Raw genomic sequence first — 19,496 nt, 5'->3', positions numbered from 1 at the left:
GCAATATATTTTCATTTAGAAACAGTCCATTTATGTTATAAAATGTTTGTCCCGGTGTACGATGCAAACTGACGTGTCCTCTAGCTCACCAAAGAGGCACTATAGCTAGCGAGGAAAGGTTGAGTAAAGCATTAAAGTGCCTGGTGCAGTGCCTACATAGGCATAAAGGATGGATCGATATCGGGAATGTCCAAACAGATTGGTCCTGTAGCAGATCACAGGCGTAGAACGCCAATGTAATGACACGGAACGGTATAGGTAGTGATTCCTTGTGTTCAAAATCTCTTTTCTGGAGTTTAATTAAAATTTAATTTCAGTTTTACTTCGTTAAGAATTATATGATATTGAACTTGACATGTAACAATGGATCTGTCAAACAAATGAAGATGTATTGGTCTGTTTCGTTATGATGTGTCTTTTCAATGTCTTGCAGTAAAAATAATATTCCTTTCATAATATTTTAATAAGTGTTATATCATATGTATATTGCATAATGTAGATATGACAAGTATATATCATTAAAACATCTGTACAACATTCGTATTTTACCAAGTGAATCATTCTAAGATATATACGTAAGAAATGCAAATAAATTCGACGGTTTTTGTGATGTTTGTAATCAACATCTTACACTGGATATACTTTGATAACTTTAAAAATAACTCGAACTTCAATTTTCGTGGATTCTTGAATCCATTGACCACGGTCCGTAACATATTGGTTTTACTTGTGAGATATCATGCCGTTAATTGCACATTTCAAGACAGAAAATGGAAGATCAAAGGACATGGTTAATTAATGATACAAATAACATAATCACTAAGTATTATCGGTATACATAAAATGTTGTTCCCGTTTACCTTTATGTAAGACGAAGTGTATTGATTCACGTGAAGTATTGAGTAACATTTTAATTGCGATAGAAGTAGGACAAGGCTACACCTTGCAGTGGCGCATCGATTTAATGTGATAGACCTTACAGGTATTTAGTATATACAGTATGTTCCTAAATCGAAACGACTTTTAATCTTTAAAATGTTATTAGTTTGATAATTTTGTAGTCTCATAAGTCATTAGTTTACTGTTTATATTACACTAATACCGCAGTCTCCCAAAACACGCACCTCTCACAACATACACGCAACACACAGCATACATGAAGGCCGTCCTTACATGACCATAACTGTTAATAGGACGTTAATTAATCAAACAAACAATCAAACAAACAAATTATTACACTTATCATTACTACCTGAATTATTTTAAATAGATGAATTAAATGTGACGTTTCATAACGCGGGTCGTCTTATGTTTCCCGGTGTCGTCTTAGATACCGTGCGGTAGTTGACTATCACTACGCCATACAGCGAAAAAAACATAGACATTGAATCTTTTATATGTTTTACGTTGTTATTTTATCTTAGGTCATTGATATTGATGTTATGACGTTGAAATTATTATCAAGAAACGTTTAAATTGTTTCAGTAACGTATTGAGCCTTCAAATGGACCGAATACGATCCAAGAATTTTGATGCGTTGTGTAAAAAAGGAGAGAAGAAAATGCTTACAGGCTCGCGATACTGTGATTCAAATAGCCATGTGTTTTGGAAAAGTAGATATGCTGCCTTAGAGGGAAGACTCTTCCTGTTTATTAAAAGCATGACAAAATCACTACACCATCTCTACATATTTTGATATTAAAAGAAAAATAAATAAGTAAAAAATCAAATGCCGGTGAAACATTGTGAAATCGACTCCTTTATGAACCTTTTTTTATATTTCTTTGTGCAGAACTGTATGATTAATAATAATGCATTTCCTGCATGACATTAACGTGTCGTACAAGAAGTAATTTCATATATACATCGGACACCTCATTCTGTCTCTTTATTCATTCGATGCGTATTCCTCTTTTCACTACGTTTCTGCAATGCTACATTTCGGCTACTTGGTTTCAACGAGATAATCTCTGGAAATTGTTACCTAGCTCCTTCTGATGAAATGTCAAATTGTCAATGCAATCTTGTTACAACATGTAAAACGATTTTAGACATCAATATGATCTTGCATGTATGGTATGGAAATCACATATTCGCATTCATGATTTCCGAATGTGATAAATTGGTTGATTAATCCGAAAATGTTCCCCAGATCATGACCTCCATTGGGATGCTGTGTGATCGATGTGTATCGGAGCGGCGGTAACGAATTTGGTTTCAATTAGATTGACATGAGAGCAGAGTCGTATTCCTAATGCAGATCATTTAAATGTATTACATAATTAACCACGTTGTCCAACAATCCATTTAGAAGTAATAGAATAACAAACTATGTGCCACATCCACAAAGTCATACAAATACTGCAAACGAACAAATTTCGCGTTTTTTAAGCAAACGACGTTTTTTCTATATCATATAGAGGATCTTACATGAGTGACTATGTGACATGGAATTTATCAAACGAGTTCAATTATTTGATATGCCACAATCCTTTATTAAGCTTTAATTGAGCCTTTATTTCTTTATTAATTTATTAATACAGATACATGTTTAAGCAAAACTCTAAATTTCGTCACTATATAAAACAGCAGAATTCCGGCTCGGATGTGACGTTTCCGTCTACTGAAACAATCATACGACGTCATACAGATAGTATGACGTCAAATCTATATACGACGTCATAATAGTGTTATTATTTATATGTATATTTAACCTAATAGTTACATTTTCTATGTTATGTTGCTATATAATTATTCATTTCACATATTTTAACCTATTATCCTCCTAAGGAAAGAATTTATATAGGCTTTGCCTGTTATTCAATCCTTTTGACTGCAACATCATGTCAATAAAAGTTGTTGAATGAAATGAAAGTGTTATTACACATGTGTTTTACGGTATTTATGACATGGCTGGACAAGCCAGTTATATGATTAATTTTCTTATTAAATCCGACTTCTTGTTTGGCATATTCTTTTCATTTATGACGTCACAATAGAGACATTGACTTGGAGATACAATCCCTTAGAAACCTAATGAATCGTATGTTTTATTTCATTAAGAAGCGGGAGAAAATAATCATAAGCATTGATGTAGCTATTTCGTGGATTCACAAAGTTTGCAAACATTTATTTCATTCCACAGACGTAATTAAAAAATTGTTAATTAAAGTTATACATATGTATCTTCCACACTTGGGAGAAAATGTTGTCATGTAATTTTTCTTCAGTAATATATCGAATTGTATTAAGATATAATAACTATTGAAATGGACAGACAGACAGACATATATGATGTCTTATCAACATTAGGTACAACATAGAATGTATGCAATGTAAAATTCTTATTGTTATTATCCTTATGTATGTTAAAATGGAAACATTTTGAAGAAATCACTTTATAATTCCTAATATCACTGTAAAAATGTGAAATGACACATGACTTCATGATCTGCAGGTATGATAAATATACTGATTCTTGGCAGTTATACCAACAATCAATTCTAACTCTTATCTGTACGTGTAAAATTAATCTATAAAGTGTGTGTGTTGTAATTCTCGAAATGTTGGTAATTTTCGGTGTTAAAAATATTAAAAGCTCTTCTTGATTCGTGAGTATGAAAATTACGGCATATATAACTTAAAGCTGTTAACTTTTATTTTGTGATCAACGAGGTGCACCTAATTGCTACATAATACGCTGAAATATTTATTTTGGCATACGTGAATACAATAATTATACTACCAAATGACAACCGATCTATGTTATTTTTCATCATTACTGGAGAATTTCTGCCATGTAAACCGATTTACTGAAATAAACGTTGTAAATGTGTTTGTTTTTGTTAAAATCGTTACCTTGACAATACATGGACACCTGCTTGCGCTGGTTAACCAAAACATCAAATATATATTATTTTCCTAATATATATCTCAAGGTTCGCTTTAATGTTTATCAACAAAATCTAATTTCAAGTTATTAAATGGTACATATGATTCTATGAATTACGTCAAAACTAATAGTAAGTGGAATTTAGTAGATTGATAATTGTCCACTTACAATGTACATCATACATGTACATGTATTTATATTGTATTTTTATTTACACAAAGCTAGCTTTTACAATTTAGTATACTTTTAAAAACTGAAATATGTTTGCAGGAAACAAAAGATAAATAAATGCAAATGCACAGAAACTCATTTTCAGGTAAAATGGTCTTAACATTTCTGATATATATTAAAAGATACTTAATATACGACGAATACATTGCATACACGCAATTCTTTTATTGCACAATTCAGTAATATTGGTCTGTTACTGATAATCATTACAATGTGTGTAAAGAATTTATAAACTTTATTGTTTCCACCATTCAGATTGATTTCTTTTAAATGACAGATCACCAGATATGCCTAGCACAAACTATAACCTTAAGACATATTGAAACACACTAAAACCCATAAGACTAACATCATATGGTAGAAAACGAGTTCAAATCTATATCAAAAGACAACATCAAAAGCAATAAGGACAGAAAACACGAGTTTTAAATGATGTCATTTTCATTTGCCTCTTAGGAATTTAAGGCTTATACCGGAGACAATATCATTTCATTTCAACTAGATCACAGTCGTGATATATCATACAGAACAATTGCGTCAACCAGATGCCATATATTGACACAATATAGCTACACTGTAACATGGATCTGGGGCGATCCAGTTATTTGTGTCAATCCTCTTATGTCACCCTTGAGCATGCGATTAGTGTAACATCGAAGACATCAATCGTGGATAGAAGGCAAGAACACTTATTTCAGAACAATATCATGTCGCGCCATTGGCACTTAGCAGTCGAATATATCATCTAATTTCATTTTTGCATATGTAAATTTAGATGCTGACGCAAAAAAAATCTAGACTAGCGAAGCTGCCGTTATCGAGATTTCCATGGTTATTTGATAGATTAAACCGCAAATTTGGAGGTATCTGCGTCATAAAACGGAGAATTGATGTAAATTCTTTGTGCCCGACTGCTGTTTAGACGCTATATTAAAACTGCATAAAGTTAACTGTATACTGTATATTTGATTACAGGTCTGTACACATTTCAGTCACACACAATTCTGCCAAGCTTTGAAGGATACTGCAATACGTGACGATACCAACTTTCCTTTTCCCCCCGAAATTCAAAATAATTTTCAGTTTGAATAAAAAAATAGCATTAATCAATCAAGGATAATTTATTCTTTCATACCTACGAGTGTAATACTGGCTGGTCTAGGACAATACACTCATGCCGCCTGAGGCTGTATTGCATGGATACCCATGCAATAAATCCTCGTGACGTCACGGCGTCAACAAAATTTCTATTTCCTCGGTAACATTTCAACATATTTTTCACAAACTTTACTTGTTTTTCTATAAAAGATGCAGACATAAGCAAACAAAATATACTTTCAGCCAGGGATTTCTTCGAATTTATTTCAAAATGGCGAGATATTATTGTTGTAAAATTGCAATAAAACGTCGAGGTATGAAAGAAAATACTCTTTCAAAAGTGGATATGACGGATATGGATATTCTACCCTCGGGATCAGAAAAATGTTGCAAATCCTCGGCAAACCTCGGGTTTTACTACATTTTATGATGTTGCTTGGTGTCTTCGGCGGAATGCTTCAGTGATATAGCACTATAAAAAGGGCAAGAGTTCCACCATACAAGAAGACACAACATAAATATACCGCAGTCTCCCAAAACATGCACCTTGCACAACATACACGCAGCACACCGCATACATGGGAGATCGTCCTTACATGACCATAGCTGTAAATAGGACGTTAATTAATCAAACTAACAAACAAACAAACAAGACCCTCGGGTAGAATATCCCTATCCTTCATTTCCACATATGAAAGAGTCTTAGATTCTCCTCCTCCTCTTTAACGTCACTTTGTCCAATGTGGATTGACAAAGCAAGTGATTAAGGCAATGAATATGTTTTTACTAGCAATATTGAACTACTTCTTCATAAGCAAGATCTCAATATTTAGATAAGCTGAACTCGTATACGACTTAAGATGAAATTCGCAATTTTTGCACTGGTTACTATTGTAGGTATAGTACGAATGTTCCCTTCTAATTGGCTGAAACAATGGCGTCATGATATCATAAAAAGCCCCTTATATAATTCATTTTTACATATACTGTAAAATGTGCTACATCAAATATCCACTGACTTTACTTATGTAATATTTTTCATATGTCACAAGTGTGATGAACGCGAAAGTTTATCTCCGCGAATCAATATACATGTATACATCATCTTTATTGGTAGGAATTGTCATTCACTAGTTAAATCCTGGAATATTAATCTCCGCGAACTTGTTTTGTAATGGCAATTTAATAGCCGCGAAAGAAAATTTGTTAACATTAATGCCCTATTAACAGCCAAGTTCATTAACAACAGCATCCTGTGTATGCAGTGTTGCGTGTGTGAAGTGTGTATGAAATGTATGCGTGTTTTGGAAGACTGTCGTATGTTAGTATTGTCTCCTTATAATAGTGGAACCTTTGTGCTATCTCAATGAAACATGCAACCAAAGACACCAATGTGTTGTGATGGGTAAAGGGGGCTGCGGTATATTCGTATTGTTTTTCCTTGTAATAGTGAAAATCTTGTCATTTTATAGTGTTATCTCACTGACACTTAATACACTACCAAAGATACAGAACAAGCACACCCCTACAAGTTCATACTATACTGACAACTGACAAACCAGTCGTCTCACTCTCTTTATGATTGGCGCTAAGCAGTCTAAACATCTACATATCGGCCAAACACCAGCTACACCTCTATAGTCTCTTGTTTTACACACCGTCTCAACCAGGTAAACAATATATGCTGATGAATTGTTTTCCTGATGTAACCTGAAGAATGTGTATTTCGCGTCTTGATTTTGGAACTGCCACCTATTGATCACATCGTCATGCCAGACCAGCCTACAGCTATTATGTTGTTGAACATTGGCGGAAATAATGAGACACAACGTCAATCGAACGTGATCAGCCCTTATTTAGTTTCCTGAACGTAAACATAAAATATATTTTTGCTTTCATGCGCAACGACGGAGAAACCCGTTTTTACTGACCGAATTTTTATTCCATATTAATTATCTGACCAGATATTTGGTTGTTTTCGTTGACAAAAAACTTATTTTCATTGATATAAAAAGTGAAGATGGCTACTACTCTATATTGCTATATATGGATGCAAAACACTTTGATTGTGTTGATGTATATGGCGAATATCCACTAATGTGTTGAAATCCCTGATCAGGAATGAAGCAAGACCGTCATATATTCATTATTGCATACATCATAAATCAATAATTAGTTTCGTTCCATAAAATTGGTCTCTCGCGTCATAACGTGAGAACTGGTTGTGATACTTGTACGTTTTAAGGGGATATAAAAGTCGTTTCTCTGTTCATAACAATCAGTTTCACCCGAGGTGTGATTAATATTGGAACGCGTGACCTCATTACATTGTTCTGTTAGTATTATACAAACAATCTGGCATATAGTATCACCAGTGAGGCATGGCCTGCCAACATGCGTTTTGTTGCTTCATTTCACCGAGAACAGAAAACAGATATTGTGGCAGTGCTATTCATCATTATCTGATTTCAGATAAAAAATGCATATTTCATATTTCGATTTGTTATTTTTCAAGACAAAAGCATATTTCACAGCCATTTATGGTTTTTTTTTCTATGAATACTGCACATTTCGAAGTCATTAGGTATTTATCAATATGAATTGTTTTGTCAGGTGGGAAGTGAAATATGTTAAATACGTTGAAGCGTTTGAATATATTAAAGTCAAAAGTAATGTATAGCAGGTTATTTGGTGGCCATTATTTTTTAACTTATCAAAATACCGCGACTTTTCTTCATATCTAGTTGACGCCTTATTTATTTTTCCATGGGTCAATGCTTCGAGACTAGGTCAAGGTTCCGCGAAATCGTGAAAATATCTTCCTTACGAACATTACCAACCTTGCAGTATACACACCAGTGGACTAATAAAATCTATCCCTACCTAGAGGGTGTGACAACAAAATCACAACCCGAGGGCTAATTCATGAACGTCCAACCCGAGGCTTGCCGAGGGATGAACATTCAGGAATTGCCCCCAAAGGTTGTGATTTTGTTGTCACACCCTCATTAGTAGGGAATGATTCTTTGACTCCCACATACAAACAAAAAAGAAGAGATAATATCCTAAACAGATGCATTTTCACCGCGACATGAATATGGTTCCATCGTCAGCACGTCAATTTTGATGACGTCATGGACAATACACGCCACAGTCATGACGTCACGTAATTGTCTTTAGGTTCAAAAGGTAAGCGCGTGAAATCTGTCAAAACCTTGTTGACAGAGAAATATCCCATGGCTAGAAAAGGTGACAAATCAGTAAATGGTGGGAGAAAAACTAATGACCGATCAGTAGTCTCTTTATATACTATATAGTTATGTTACAAATCTACTACTGGATGTATGCATTCTGATTTATAATGTGTATTTATTAATTAAAATACATGTAGTACTTTTAAAAATATCCAACGGGTTTTTTTTCTCTTTACATAAAGTAAATACCCATAAAAGTTGGAAGTTTTATGAAACAGTCTATAGCCTTACCTGTAATTATCTCCTACATGTATTGTTCTATCTGTCACACCTACAAAAAACTCACCGGTATAACTCAAAATTCAGAATGTTGGCTAAGTGAGAAGACACCTTATTTACATGGCTGTGTGCTGGAGTTTGTAAAGAAACTATAACCCATCTATTACACGTTACCAGGAAGTAAGATGATATATTGAGGTAATGTTAGGGGTTATATATGCTGCATTATGTACGCCAGATTGTTAAAAAACGTATTTCGCCTGAAGGAAGTCTTCCATTCTCCACCGACTGATGAAATAGCATGTCAAAACACGAGAGCAATAAAACTAATGACGCAAGTAATGAACTCGAACTTTTCAATGATTACATATTGCGGGATTGCGACATAACGTTAACGTAGACAAAAAATGTATTAATTCTTACCACTCGTCAGCATCGCTGCAATGTTATTATATACCGAGTGTTACGGACCGACCATTGGGGTTTAATATCAATCACTGCTATGTCCAGATTGATATCAATGTGTTGAATTGGTCGCAAGTACTGCATTTTTTCGATTGACGTTTAGATATACAGTGTACTTGGAAACGTTAAGACCTGTGATACGGCAGTAGGTTGCACAGAACATGGACACAACATCAGATACTCCGGGACTGGATAGTTCCTACTTTACTATTTATCATATCCTTGATATCACAGTTCAAGGTTATTCATTTGAAAAGACAAATGCATGTTGCACTTGACAGTAGCATGTTTCTGGGGCAATATTAGATGTTCGTGACTATTGTCGGATATTCAAAAAGACGTCGTCGTAAAGGGAAAATCGACAAGTTGATTCGCGTACAGGGACAAAGACGCTGAACATGCGAAGCACATTACTTTAATAGACGACTTTGAAAATGGTTAAGTCACACTTTTCCATACAGATGGGATAACTGGTTAATTTGCGGGTCCGTATTTTCGTTTCATGAAATTTTAGCGGTTTTAAACTTTAGCGATAATATATTTCTTAAAATTTCGCATAGCAAATTTTTGATCAGTTCATCAGTAATAACGTCATAATCGTCACACTTTGGGTGTCATTTATATTAATATAGACTTCACGTTGGCCTGGTTAGTGTGACAAATGATGTTACTACTGCCGCTAAGGTATCAATGTTTTGTCCCTTTCCTGGGGAGATTTTCCCGCTGTATATTGCAGGATATTTAACAAGATTGATGTAATATGATGATTAGTCCGCCAATCATTTCAGCTCGCCCTGTAAATTAAGGTTTGCTTGTTTTAGTTCTTTGATACACTAGTCATTTCAGAAACCCAGTAAAATCTAATCACCATCGTTAGGTTCAAGAAGCGTTTTCATTAAGCGATACCTTCAGGAACTCTTGTCCGCTTGTTATTAAGGTCAGTGAGACAAATTACTAATTGATTTGGATATTTGTATTTGTGGTCTGTGAAACCCGTGTTGCTTGTTCTATGAAAGTGTGCATTATCAGTTTTAGAATTTAGGTGTTTTCATTTAGCTAATGTGTTAGTGAAGAGTTAAGCGATAGTTTGGAATTGTTTCTTTCATTTACACCCTTAAAAGCAGATTAATTCACGGTAGGATGTGTTGTTCGGAGTTTGTAAACATTAAACTATCTATTATGGAATTTATGGTCTATACAGATGTCAGAGCTTTGCAGACAATCTTGATAATGCGCTAGAGTATAATAAAGATTGTCTGCAAAACTTTCTTATCTATGACGGTTCTAGATGCCGTAAAAGGATAGCAAAATGCTTAATTTTACATTATTTACTCATTTTGGGGCATTATAATGTAAGTGGTTGAGGTAAGGACAAGAAAACCATCTATCAACGACAATTTATGTTTTCTTATCATCCATTTGTTGATAATTCAATGAGACGGTATCTAAAATGGACTGCAGTTCCATTAATATATGGAAACATAACACGAACGTATTCCCACCATCCCCCAAGCACGCGTACATTCACAGCAGGCAACGGATGATATAAAACGACCTTTATGGAAATCAATCTGATTAAAATACAGATCATTTTTATCATTATATTGGATAAGAGGATATGAAAACATCGCATTAGGGTCGTGTCCTGGTGACCTTGGCAGATGGCCAATTAAATCGCTGCCTGCAAAATCTTGAAGGTGAATTTTAGGGAACGAAATTGTTAAAAAAAACTGTCAGATTTATTTTCTTGTAGGTATACGTAGTCATCTCGCCCAAAGATCACAACAAAGCTAATTGTAAATGTACGTTGTGGCGATATGGCGTTGTCAATAATGTACAATGTAGCAATGTGCAGAAAATGCATTTGATCTGAAGTACACGTGGTATAAAGGTCATCCGAACATGACGACATATGGAATGTTGCCAGACCCTAATAACGGTAGTTTCTGCTCCTGCTTAGCGCTCAGCAAACAGGGAATGGGACGACTTGTTCGCCCGTTGTCAGTATAATGTGACCGGGTGGTGTATATAGCATGGTGTCATCGACGGCATGCTTCAGTGATATAGCACTATAAAAAGGGCAACAGTCCACTGTACTAGAAGACATAACACGAACATTCCGCAGTCTCCTAAAACACGCATTTCGCACTTCATACACACTACACACTGCATACAAGGGAGGCTGTCCTTACATGACCCTGGCTGTTAATAGGACGTTAGAATAATCAAACAAACAAACTATTGACCGGAGTGGTTATAAAAATCTGTATTTCAATCAGATTGCATTGAAATAAGCAATGTAAAACAAAACAACGGCAAATAAAAAAGACAATAGATATACCGTATCTTCTCCACGAAAATAACTAGCAATACGATAACAATGGTTGTATGTACGTGTAAGACTCTAGTCTTTGCATTTGACCTTGAGTCAACTCCATACCATGTTGTCCGCAAAATTGCGAATACTCTTCTTATCGTTGTAGAAAAATGTGGAAGCTTCTGAAAAGGTATTTAACCTGATTGTAAATTATTATATTAGGGATATTAGGGTTAATTTCTATCTGAAGGCGTTTTACCAAGGCGAGGAGCAAACCATGGCCGCTTCGTGAGTTATACATAGGACAGTCAGAATTCAATTATAGTAGCTTGGTGGAGTGCGGTTATTAATAAATAGACTGAAATAATGCACAGGGCAGGTGAAGCTTACGTCATAAAAATCGAAGGTTGTAATAAATTTTGAAAATGCACAATGTATTAAGGCTGCAATGACTTGAGATGTAAAAAAAATCAATAATAATCCACAAACAATCTATTATATATATAATATTTTTATTCAATACTCGGAACTCGTTCTATGATTCATTTTTTTCTATCAGGTTTGTAATCTTGCAGTATGTGCTTTGTAAAAAAAAATTTCTCTACAATTTGATTTATGAAAAGACATCATGGAAGAGTAAGTGAACGTTGTATTATTGTTATATGATGAATACGTATCTTATTTTGTCAGTGCGTAATGAGTGAGAGCCCTTCTGTGTGGGGACATTGGTTTTATTCTTGAAGACTGACCCTAAGGTCAGGTCTCTAATGTTTACTTGTTCTGGGAAAATAGTGTTTTCTCTGTATTAAAACATATTAAAAACTATTTATATGTATTTGTAAAAATATCACATTCCGAGTCCTACAACTGATGTATAATTCCTATCGGATAAAGTTGCTACAAAACACTTTCAAAAAATCTTTAAACTGTTAAAAGTAACCTTATTTGATAGTAATTATTCAAAGTTGACAATCGTAGAAGTTGTAAAAAGCTACATCATAGTTATTATCCATCAGAGTTTTTTAATTAGTTCGTTTTGCTCCGTAGTGAACCGGAGGGAGAAGGGAAGTAACTCTCATGGATCGAACTATTACAGATCCAGAATGCGGAGAAAATGTAAATTGTCGTTGAATCAAAACGCTGGGGGAAACATGATAGAGTATATGGTGGCTGATTACGGCCATCTCGTGTTGTTGTGTTGTCGCCTTGTCGTGTTGTCGCCTTGTCGAGTTATCGCGTTCTCAAACTGCGACAACCCGAGATTTAACAGTTAAAATGTCGACTTGTCGCGTTTTCGAACCGCGACAAGTCGACAACACGACAAGACGACAAGTCGACAACACGACAAGTCGACATTTCAAACACGCTAATTAGCGCGTACAGAATCTCGTGTTGTCGCGGTAAAATGTCGACTTGTCGTGTTGTCGAGTTGTCGACTTGTCGTGTTGTCGCCTTGTCGAGTTGTCGACTTGTCGCCTTCCTGTTACACATGCGCAAACAATGGATAACACTCGCCATATTGGATTGCTAATGAAAATAATTGTGTGCATGTGGTTGTAGCTAGATGAAGATATTTGTTAGCAATTTCTTCATCGAGAGTTGTCAAAGTATTTTTTCTCTGAACTATGAATTTCAATAATTTGTTTATTATATGATAATCGTGTAATAATGGTCTGGTCTTGCCGTCTGATTAGTAAGCAGTAATCGTCATCTGTTAATTTTAAGGTCACTTGAACCGCTAAGGCCTAATAGTTCGAAGGCCCGTTAATCCGAAAATTAGAAAATATTGCAATTTATGTAGTTGTTTTACTTCATTTAAAATGTTTTCAATAAATTGTGATAAATACATTTTTCGGGAATTCTTTAAAATTATTTAACTGCCAACTTCTATGGACGGCAAGTTGTGATTTCTTCAACGAGCATTGCATGATAAAAGATACATCAAAATTATAAATAAAAAAAATCATAAAGAGATAGAAAATATCTTACATTTTATAAGATGTCACATAAATATACATTTTATGAATTATATTACAAACATACGCCTAATGTAAAGCTTATGTGTACTGCAATTTGATTGCATTAGGGATAACATGGCTGCATGAATGGATGATATATATATCACCAATTCTAACCTGCCTACATGTTTGAAATATGTATTTCACGACTTATTTTTGTGTTTCTTTTTTCCTTTTACTTGTTTATTCTCTCCTTTTTCAATGATGAAAATGGGTCGCATAATGGTAATTTCTGGGAAACTAATAACCAGGATTGCAGTGTACATATACACTCTTTCATATCGGATACGTTTACGTACATGTATTGCAAGATTATGTTTTTTTCACAATTTCATTTCGTTTTTTGTCGGTGACCCTACGCTACATTTGTGATAATTGTAGCGTAGTGTACATCCTCGATACTCCAGGGGTCCCGATCACTTACGATCTCTACACCCCTGGACTATCTCATAGTAAAACTGGAGGCAACAAAACAGAACAGGTAATTTAGTCGTTTGATGTACATCAAAAGAGCCGTATAACGGTACACTGTGGTTGACTGTGTGGCTTTGAAGTTGGGCGTCGCTCTCTCTCTGTAGTCTTCAAAGGAAATCTTTGCTGGTCTGTGATTGGTCAAATGTTTTCCGCTGAGCTGCCTTCAACTTCACTATGAGATAGTCCAGGGGTGTAGAGATCGTAAGTGATCGGAACCCCTGGAGTATCGAGGATGCGTAGTGTAGTGCAAGCATCCGTGGGTCACTGAAGATGGTGTCAATCTAGAGTTACACATATCTTAGCAAGTTTACTACTGAGTCTTGTAATTAAAGCTGTACATTTATATCGGTTATCAGACTTTCAGACTTTCCGACTAATGGGCCTTAGGACTAACGGTCGTTCGGACTAACGGACGTTCAGATTAACAGGCCTTCGGACTATTAAGGATAAGGTGGTCACCCAGGCAGGTGACCTATCGACATCACTTTTATTTGTCGTCTATCACCATTAAACATAACAATTCGATCACCTTCTCAACTGGTCCGAATTCAACTAAGCCTGTTAGGGAACATGTTTAGTATAAGTTGAAGTGTAAAAATCAAGCGGCTGATTTCAACAAGGTAGCAGATTTACATATATATGTAGATATTTGAAAAATCTTATAATGTTGCCACGCCTAGGAATCAAAGTTCAATATACGCTATTCGGATAATATATACATGTATCTATATCATAGATGAATGACGGCTGGGAACATTTTGTTTTATTAATTACCCGATTTTATGTGTTGATTAATTAAGTTATATGTGTCGTAACTAGGCATGCATTTTTTTCTTCAAGAAACTATTGAAAACCATCAGGTTGTTTTAAGGTGTGATAATCATTCAAATGGTCAGAAAACCATGTACGATGCCTTGTAAACATTATTTACAAGTCAGAATTTATGTCTTATGTATGTTAAGATAAATGCATACCTGCAGTAATCACTTTATAATTTCTTATTACTTTATAAAAATGTTAAATGAAATTGTAGACCACATTTTGGCTTCATAGCCTGACCGCATATGTACTGTCAAAATCATTTTCAGTTCTTATTCATACTTGTAAATGTAATTTTCGAAAGGTTGATGGTGAATAAAATATCCAAAAGCTCTTGATTCGTGAGTATGAAAATTACGGCACATATATACAGCTTTAAAGACCAACTACCTTTCCGAAACGAAGAATTCAATTAGCGTTTGCTTCTTAATTTTTTTATTTTCATGATATGAATTAACAAAATATAGCACATCTAAAATTAAAACAAAATCATTTTTTTTCTTATATTGGTGATCCAATATAGACACAGGATTAATTGTCTACATGTAGATGGCGATCCAATAATTTGGACCCACCAGAGTGTCATGCATAGACTATTTTGGACGTCTTATGAGTTTAAATACAAAAATCGGTAAAAGCGTAATCTACATGGTGATACATATATTGAGAAGGATGGATAGATCCCGAGACAAACAAAACTTAGTCCACCTACATGTAGTTTTAGCGGTTAAAATCATATTTATAGTAAGTCTTCACAAAAACGGTTACTACCGTTGGTAAGAGCAATAATTTCCTTTTCAAAATCCTACACAACTATACAAAGTGCTGTCACCAAGACGAAATCAGCCGAAAAATTATGCAAATATTATAAGCCGGATTTGATCTTCATTATATAAATGTTAGCACATTATATAAAGAAGGTTGTACATCATATAAAGAAGTGTGTACAGAATTTAAAGAAGTTTGTACCGAATATAAAGTTTAATTTTAATATAAAGTTTAATTTTAATATATAATATATAACGACGGAGGATAATGGTAAATGTATCGAATATAACACAGGAATTACCGAATATAAAGATAAAAGCACTGCAGATATACATGCATAAGGATGTATATATGTTGTTGTCCCGCCCTGGTAGAATAAATAATAACCCAGACCGTAGCCCGAGGTCATTATTTTAAATTATACCAGGGCGGTATAACACCATAAGAACCGAAACTGAGGTCCTTATTTTTTATACTAGATATTATTTTCTTTGGCAAGTATCAAACCATTCTCTAATGTGCATGTTACTTGCAAGAAAAAACATCGACCATAGGACACCACCCTGAAGAACTCAATGTTTGCGTAATGTAACTTGAGTTGCTTTTATTGACTTTGCACTCGGACCATATTAACACAGGTCAATTATACTTGGATGTATCATAATTAGCCAAGCCTCTCTTAACCACAAATTGATCGCTTTGAGAAAGATTATTATATAATTATGATATTAATTTCGTAAAATGAACACATGTTTTGTGTATTAGGAATTTCTAGACCCAGAAATACTAATTGTGTACTTTTCTTTTGCAAGAGTTCCATTATATGAAATGTCCACTGGAAGTATCTATGCTACAGCATTTGATTACTATATTGTATGAATTACTGTAGTCAAAATACACAATCAAACTTTCGAGGGTTAAATATTGCTGTATTACAATAAACAAATTTTATAAATAAGAATATTAACATTATGTACGTTGTGATGCATGCAGATGATCAAAATAGATGAACTAATTACCTGAAAGACCTTATCTGTTCTATAACGCTTTGGACTAAATGAAAGTTTTAATGATTTTTTCTTATCGTTTTAAACCAAATTCTTTATTAGATCTTAAATTAAGGTTATTGTTTGATGTACTGCACACATAACCTATTACAGTAATTAGTAATAATAGATAATATTTCGTCTTATCATCCGTGTTCTCTTCAATTCTTCAAATTGAATAATAAGTTTTAACCGATTAATAACACAATATTTTGTAAAGGAGATTTTACAATATTAAGTTGATATACATGTACATTTGTCCTCTCTGTTACTGTTCATTGTACAAACATTTTTGTTCAGTGTTCTGACAATATCCTTTTTTTTGTTAATATTCAATTAATTTAATTTCCGTTAAGTATAATACATTTCAAAAGAGTTAACAATGGGGAAAAATATAATTTTTTAACAATTTTGAACATCGAATATCTTACAAACACCAAATATTCACAAGCACTGACTTCAGTTTTCTATATTCAAAGATAGTGATTATTTCATATGATTTGCGCATGTGTAACAGGAAGGCGACAAGTCGACAACTCGACAACACGACAAGTCAACAACACGACAAGGCGACAACACGACAAGTCGACAACTCGACAACACGACAAGTCGACATTTTACCGCGACAACACGAGATTCTGTACGCGCTAATTAGCGTGTTTGAAATATCGACTTGTCGTGTTGTCGACTTGTCGTCTTGTCGTGTTGTCGACTTGTCGCGGTTCGAAAACGCGACATGTCGACATTTTAACTGTTAAATCTCGGGTTGTCGCAGTTTGAGACCGCGACAACTCGACAAGGCGACAACACGACAAGGCGACAACACAACAACACGAGATGGCCGTAATCAGCCACCATATAGAGTATGATGTTTTCTGTCGAATAGGAAATAACAACTTGACAAGTCAATATCTCCGTCATTAAAAGGGCCGATATTGAAATGGTTTCTTCACAAGTTGTTCTTAATATCATCTGAAGTTGATTCTTTCTGTGTCAAGTATTCACACTTGTATGGGAGTGGCAAATAAATCAACGTAAACAAAAAACATTGCTGTCAGATTAGAGTGGCATCATCAGAGTGATTTGACACATTGTAAACAAAGAAAAACAATCAATAATGTGTTATCCTTTATCGCCGACGTTTCCTTGCCTTTCGGGTCATCTGCCAACTAAAGACTGCCTGAAAGCCTGAAAACGTTAGCGAGTTATCAATTAATCATGTTGGCTATTTTTTTTCTTTATTTTTGCTATCTAATAGTGCACAGTGAATTTTAATATTTAGGCCTAGTATATATTGAAACATATATTCGTCATAATGATATATATGGTGGCATATTTCTGCCATGGAGTTGCCGACTTACGACTTAATGATGTCGACATAATTAAGGCATTAAGTCGACATCATATCGGAAGATGTCGACATAAACAGAAGAATATGTCGACTTACCACATGAACCTGCCCACATAATGATTCCAAGATAATTATGTAAAAAGTCGGTAACTCGGCGATTAATCGTGTTTTTGCTCGGGTGTGACACCGACTTGTCTGAGTTATTGATGTCGACATCTAAACTAAAAGATGTCGACATCTGGTCTTGAAAGTGGAATTCAAAGGCCACCCTTTCATAGGGCACTGTGTATATGCAGCAAGGCACCATACAGCAGAGTTCGACGTTGATTTTGTTAATTCAGAAAAGTTTTTATTTATTTGATTTCAAAATTAAAAATTGTGATCCTGCACATCCCGGCCATGCAGCTGTAGCCTGCGTGTACGTACACATTGTAGCTGTTAGTCCGAGCTGAGGAAGTTAGAGTGCAAAAGGACTCTGCTTTGTACAACGAATTTCCATCCTCTTGGCCATAATCATTTATTAATATATATAACCGTGGGTTGAAAATTCGTTTAAAAGCTGTGTGTGTGCTTTGTGGATTAGCATTCGTACGAAGTTCATGTGGTACATACCGTACTATACTATATTACAATGATTTTTTCATTTTTTTGCGAATCACGAAAAATACCAGTTACGTAATTTAAAAGCCAAAAAAGTCACAGTACAGATACACAATACCCATTTGGAAACCAGCTTTACTTGTTAGCTTGCCCTGTCCATATATGTATATACATAAATATTTACATCCCTCGATACACTTAAATAAAGGCACAACGATTTTTTGTTACGGTCTTAATGGCCAGATTCAAACTTTGGGCTAAAAATCGGGACGCGGTTTTAGCTCCAAACTCGGGATATATCTGCATCTATTTTTTTTGTAGTAAAAACGTAGTAAAAAATCACGTGCTTATACCTCATTCATGCCATTGGCCGGAATATACAATTGTATTATGGGTAACTAGTGATCACGTGATTGTGTGTTTACTTCCAAATATGGTGATAGTTTGCTTGCCATTTCTTCGGAGAAATTGATTTATTTGAAAATATTTAGACTCCAAAATGTTATTAATATTGCATGCATATCATTTTGACTTGCACATATGCACTGTTTTACTATAAATAATGAACTGAAATGAGTTGTAAAACTGCCATTTTCACGTTTTGTAAATAAATGATATAATACGAATTGACCAATTCAATAGGTCTAACCGTCTAATCTAGGATCAGCGAAGATCGGCTACTCCCGGCTAAATTCGTAGAATTCTAAATTTATATTTATATATATTATTACCTGCTTTACGGTTCAGAACATATACATATAACACAGAGAAAATAAGACCTTCTTCAAAAGGCCTAATTATGTATAAATACCAGGTCAGAGAAATCACTCTATTTGGAAGTAAACACACACTCATGTGATCACTATTTACCCGTAGTACAATTCCATATTTATTTCGGCCAATGGCATGAATGAGGTATAATCACGTGACTTGTTTTACTACTT

This window comes from Argopecten irradians, chromosome 16, assembly GCF_041381155.1.
Source record: "Argopecten irradians isolate NY chromosome 16, Ai_NY, whole genome shotgun sequence".
NCBI classification, from domain to species: Eukaryota; Metazoa; Mollusca; class Bivalvia; order Pectinida; family Pectinidae; genus Argopecten; species Argopecten irradians.
The sequence above is the reverse complement of the archived record's forward strand: the minus strand, read 5'-3'. Positions refer to the sequence as shown.